Consider the following 6,307-nt stretch of genomic DNA (forward strand, 5'->3'; position numbering starts at 1 on the left):
CAAAATGAATTTATGTCGTTGTTTGTAGAGAAGGAAACTACTTTCTCAATATATTCAGTATCTCTGCTCCTTTAGTTCTACTGCTTTGTTCAGAAATGCTTACTGAATTGCTCCACACAATTTTTGACACCATGGATCGAAACTAGCCATGCAATTAATTTTATTTTATTAAGCATTTCATAGCTAAAGAGGTGCTTCGAGTGTACTTTTTAGTTTTCGGTGGTGCTCTTGTTGATTGTCTTAATGCTTTTAGATTACATACGGAGTAAAGTAAGTTAACCTATACTCTAAAGTATGTTTATATACATCCGTATGTAGTTTGCTAGCAGAAACTTTAAAATGATTTATATTTAGGAACGAAGGGAGTAGATGCCATCGTAGGTTTTTGGTTGGGTGTAGGGGAAGGTATTTTTTAATCCATTCTTGCATTGGCGAGATTGATTGACCGAATAAATTTGGTTGAGTGTACGGGAACTTTCTTTAATCCTTTTTTGCATTGGTGAGATTGATTGACCGGATAAATTTGGTTGGGTGTAGGGCAGTACATATAGATGAGTTTTTTTCCTTTCTTTCTGGAATGTTGTAACTGTGGCTCCATGTGCACGCTTTTGATTTTCCTTTTATGTGTAGAAGGAATTTCGCATGTTTGGGGAAGATTTGGTGCAGGCAGACCATCTCCTCCAACCGTGTTGCCCACCGGCTCCCTTCTTGATCCATCTGATCCGAGGAAACTTTTGCAGGCCTCAAGCTCACTCCATCTCCCATTAGCTTCAACATCTTAGACAAACAAAGGATACGGTGGCGCTGTGCCGACTGTCTCCTCTCCTCTTTCCTGGCGTAAGGCGCCTCAAGATCTAACACCAAGAGGATGATAGCTATTGAAGTGAGTAAATTTTCCTTTCAAGGGAGATTTTTATGCCTACCGTTTCTGTATGTTAAGTGTGACCACAAACAAGCATGCTGACTGCTAAAGTTTTTCCAGGTGTGATTGCTTTAGTTAAAGAACGCACTGGTATGACATGAGAAATTATTTCTGTAACACTTGATCTTGGGTCTGCAGCACTTGCTAACAGAGATGCAGCCAAAACAAAGCCTATACTGACTGTAACATACTCTGCAGATCAACACCCGTCTTTTAATGCGAGGTCCGTACTATATGTCCAGTGCAATTTATTTACTATTCTCGGATTCTGAATGTATATATAGTTCAATTTCATGAGTTTAAGCTTTCAAGTTATTGTTTTCTGCATATGATTTTAACATCTCCCGTTTTCTCTAAAAAAATATATTCAGTTTGAGTTTCAGTGCTGCTTATTATGTGCATTATAGTCTCACAATTCTGAATTTAATCTTTTTAATTGAGTAGCATCATATTTTTTGATTGTGACCTCATGCTTAAATAATTAAATTTGGCAGGTTGCAGAAATTCGAATTTACTATCTCTGAGAATTAGTATATATTCTGTTAGGTTCACCGAATTCTTCTTCTCTTCCTGGAATTTGCGGCTTACATTGCTAATATTTGATCCTCGATAGCAATGCTATTTTCCTTCCATGTTGGTCATGCCCAAAAAAACATAGTGGTGAGTACTTGATCCTCCATTAATCACGTATGTCCTTAATGAAATTGAATGCAGTTTTTGTATGCTCAAGAGTTAGTCTACACCAATCTAGCATGCTCGAGTCAGGGTGATCACCAACAGTGCGATGGACAAACCTATCTTGCATGTTAATTCACTTTTGAATTTTTTATGGGATTTATGATTAACTTATCCTTATTCCATTGAACAATTTTCAAACCATATTAAAATGTCAGTTAACAGGTTCATTTTGCATTCGTATATCATTTTAGGACAGATTTATGTTCTGTCATACTATATGTAGGCAATTGCTATGATTCTTTTTAAGTCGAAAGTATTGGTGCCGAGCTATAACAAAATACGTACATTATATTCTATGATATTTTATTCCCTTCTTAGAGTCAAGTACATGTCATTTGGAGAGCATACATTGTTTATATATTGTATCTATATAGAACCAGTTCTTTGGATATGTGACTAAACTTGGTGGAGACTTGATCCTGGTTTGTACTTTATTACCCAGGATAATAAACCTCTATTGTTGTTGTGCAGTTGTAGGGGAATCATATATCGGCATAATAAATTATCCCAAATGTTATTGCACACGTAATCTTACATTAGTGTTTCCTTGATATCTCCATTTTTGTTGCCTCTATTGCAGTCTGCACTGCTACAAGTATGAAATTAAGTTATTCTATATAAATGCCATAATAAGTATTTCAGAACATTTTTTTCGCTGTTGGGATTTAATATTCTATTTCATTTCTGACGGATAAAAATGTTTGAGACTACTTCCAAATTTATCCCTTGTTTCTTACGGTCCAATGTCTTTGACAACTTTTCTTTGAGATTCACCTCTCCTGTTTGTGAAGCAGGTACAAGGTCTTACCATTTTGAAGGCTACCTCTGGTTCTTGTATTTTCATATTGATTTTGTTAAGTGCTCCCTGGCAGTATTCATGAACAGTTAGCAAAGGATGTACAACTTCTAGATTCCATTGCAAAGAAACAAGCGTAAAATTTTCCAGAGTGCAAGCATTGTCTTGCAGATGCCTAAGTTCAATCAGTTTACCCCTTGTAAGTGCATCCAATTTGATGTTCTTATCAGTTGTATTATTTAGTGGGCACGGGTTTCTAGAATCAATATAATTCCTTAAATGGTGATTTATCTTGCCGTCTTGTGACCCCCAGTTGATAAGCAACATCAAGAACCACCGCTGTTTTATTGAGTCAAATTATCATTTTGTAGGCCTTATATGGAAGAACTAGAGTAGCTTTCTGAGTATACCAAAAGCTGTCAAATCAACAACAGATGTCAGGAGGTATCCTCAAAGGTATAAATTCAGCATTGGATCCTAATTTCGTATTTGTACACTTGTATCCGAAATTCCGATGAATATCATGTTAGTTAGTTTGTTCACTGTAAACTGCAGTATACTATTTGCGAGTTTGTGTTAACAGTGTAGTCTCTGCATCCGAGTATGACTATAATTCGAACAAACACACCATGAATGCCTTTACTAAAAGTGAGAATTGAATCCTCCATTAATCATGAATGTCGTTACTAAAATTGAATGCATATTATTTTGGCTTGGTGGAGGTGTAGAGCGTGTGCATCAATGCACCACACTCGCATTAGGGGTCGACCACACTGAGATGGTGATAATGGAGGCGTTAATTCGTTAGGTTTGGCTCATCTTCTTCATTGGGAATGACTTGACTGATCTGGAACTTTTTTTTCTCCTAACAAATATCAAAAATGTTCTCCAGTCAGCCACCTCACTTGCCTTTGACTCCCTGCATTAGAGACCCCAAGACACTGGTATCTTTGTCCCCATAAGTTGATCCACCCACTTCTTCCCCTAATAGATTAAATTACTGTCTTGTCGATTCGGTTCTCTATTTTGAACATATGCGACATGTTCTTCAGGGCATTCAATTTTGATTTTGATTTGCAAGTATTCAGTTTTTTTATTGTAGTTTGTGGTATTAATTTCTTGCTGTGAAGAACTGATATTCTTCTGTGGGGGATTCAGTTCTTGCCTTGCAAGGACTCAGTTTATGTACTGCTGCTCTTAGAGAGGGTGTATCAAGCATTTGGATGATGAGGAATTGTCTTTTAATAATTTCGAATGGTCATTTGATTTTCCTATGAATGTTTTTTTGTTTTTCTACTTTTGTCAGGCAAGCCTGATTTATATGGAAGCACATGATTAATGCTCTATTGTGGCATGCAAGGCACTACTTCGACTTTGGATTGGCTTGCATATATGGGCATGTTTTAAATAGGAAAGAAACCTTTCACATGTATGTACCTAACAACGAACTGTTTGCATCCATGCTGCATGTAGAAACCTTGACAATTTCTTCTGTACTTATTAATTTGTCTGAGATAGGACATTGAATCTATATATGTTTTTGCAAATTATATTATGATCCGTGTCGGATGAGTCTTTCTGTCTACCAAAGTATCTACTTGTCATGAGCTGGAGTTTATTGGTTTTCCTTTTCTCTACAGATTGTGTAGTATGGACATTGTTTTCTTAGATAAAGGAAAGTATAGCATGCTAAAGAAGATGGAATATTTGAATATTAATGTGACATTAATTTGTTTTACATTATAAACTCTGATCAATTGATTGAATTATAGGGTGCAGGTGGGTATCTCCGTGGGCATGACAATAGTTGAAGAAGGAAGATTCAGGGGTTGAGCATTAGTTGCGCTACAATCAAGCTCACACTCTAGCTTTGGCTTCTAGATACCGCATAAGGCACATTCAAGATTAGATAGTGATTTGTATGGTATCTCATATTTTACTCAGGAAATGCGCTATTGTTACCACAATCGCTTAGTATCAAGGTGATGCACCTAATGTGTCAAATGCTTTCACATATCCGGTATGTGTCGGACAAAACTATACCAAGATGAAGGCATTGCCTTTAGGAGCTATTGTGATCAGAATAGATTGGTGAATTGTTCTGTGGCACCACAAGGTTAAAATTGTCATTGGTCTATGTGTTAAGATTAATGTTGATTTGTGAATCGGGCGTTATTCTCATGCATGTATGACATGAACTTGCTCTAAAATCATATACTCCCTCCGATTCATATTACCTTTTGCTCAGTGGATGTATCAAGCACTAAAATATCTTTAGATACATCTTTGAGCGACAAGTAAGATGGATCGATACATTGATTTGAGCAACAAGTAATATGGTTCATCGACGAGTAAGATATGATACTTTTTTCCCTGTTTATTTTTGAAACATTTATGGTTCATCATGTAACCATAAACAATCATATTATTATTGAACTTTTTTTCTATTGTTTTAAATGACATTGCTTGTGCCTTGCGACAGTGTATGGCCCTTAATCAATTGCATGCCTGATAAAGTTTACCATTTGGGGGTTGTTTAGTATGTTCTTATTTTTCTTTTTTGTACCTTTTCTGTGTCTACCATGTTTATTTGTACAATACTTAGTCATATCATAAGTCCTATGAAGTTTGCATTAGAGAAAAGAAACATTATGGAATATTTGATTCTGTTTTGACTACTCCCTCCATTCCTAATTATAAAGCTTTTTAAATTTTTGAATATAAATCACATATGGATCAAAATGAGTAAATCTACACTTTAAAAATGTCTATATGCATCCGTATGTAGTGCATAGAATTCTTCAAAAATACTTATATTTAGGCACGGAGGGAGTATACAGACAATAAATATCCCATATGTTCTTTACGGAGAAATTCACCATGTTGATTGCCTTGGATGTGTGATTTTTGCTAATTATGTGCAGGGAATTTTCTGTGTACGGTTATTCGTGCGTTGCACGTGCATGCTTACTAGTCCCCAAAACAAGCGAACAACATACTCTGAGCAACTATATAAATGTATTTTAAATCCTTGAATGATTACATGATTTGGCTCTCAATTTTTTAGGAAAATGGCACGGTCAGGTTCAGATTATATGTGTTGTCGCAGTGAGCACATGATGAATCTCTCCTTGACAAAATTTTTCAGGTGTATTTTGCGCAAGGATGACCATCACTCAGAGGTCAGAGAGCGCAAACTATATGTTGAAGAATTTTGTTCCTGCTGGAGCATCAATGCACATGTTCGTGAAGCATTACCAGAAACTTCAGTTTGACCGTGATTCCGAAGAAAATTTTGCTGAAAAGAAGAGCCGATTGGTAAGCTAAAAACCATATAATTAGATATTACGTTTGAGATCATATATTATGTGTGGAATTTAAACTGTTCTGAAATGATTGGTTATCCCAACAACAGGCGGGCACGGTGCTAAAAACAGGTTTGCCTATGGAGAGACATGCCGGGAAGGTATACACGCCGGCATTGTTCAAGCTCTTCCAAGAAGCATGCTTTAAATCTGCATCCTACTTCGTCGAGAACACTTGCGTAGTCAAAGATACATACCGCGTGACACACCTTTATGCCGAGCGTAGAGAAAGTTGGTCCAAGACTTCTTACAACGTCAAAGTGGCTCAACCTGAAAATTTGTTTCAATGCGAGTGTGGTATGTACGAGCATATGGGTTTGCTCTGCTACCATGCCTTACGGGTAATAAATATTTTTTTCAGCTAAAATAATCACGTGTTCTGCCATACTGTTAGGTTAGAAAGCTGAATATATTGCAAAATGTGTGGATTGCTACAAGATACTCACTTTGTTCTTTTTTACATGTGTACTAAATTCTTCGGGTAAT

At 36.4% G+C, this 6,307-nt stretch overlaps 1 long non-coding RNA gene across 1 annotated transcript; it reads left to right on the top strand.

The window, feature by feature from the left end:
- On the top strand, positions 1 to 4,645 carry LOC123424630. The gene is made up of 6 exons (XR_006621714.1): positions 1 to 883; positions 983 to 1,145; positions 1,417 to 1,582; positions 2,452 to 2,655; positions 2,828 to 2,912; positions 4,229 to 4,645. It is a non-coding gene; the product is annotated as an uncharacterized LOC123424630 (long non-coding RNA).
- Positions 4,646 to 6,307: the final 1,662 nt, after the last annotated feature.

This window comes from Hordeum vulgare, chromosome 2H (genome assembly GCF_904849725.1).
Source record: "Hordeum vulgare subsp. vulgare chromosome 2H, MorexV3_pseudomolecules_assembly, whole genome shotgun sequence".
NCBI classification, from domain to species: Eukaryota; Viridiplantae; Streptophyta; class Magnoliopsida; order Poales; family Poaceae; genus Hordeum; species Hordeum vulgare.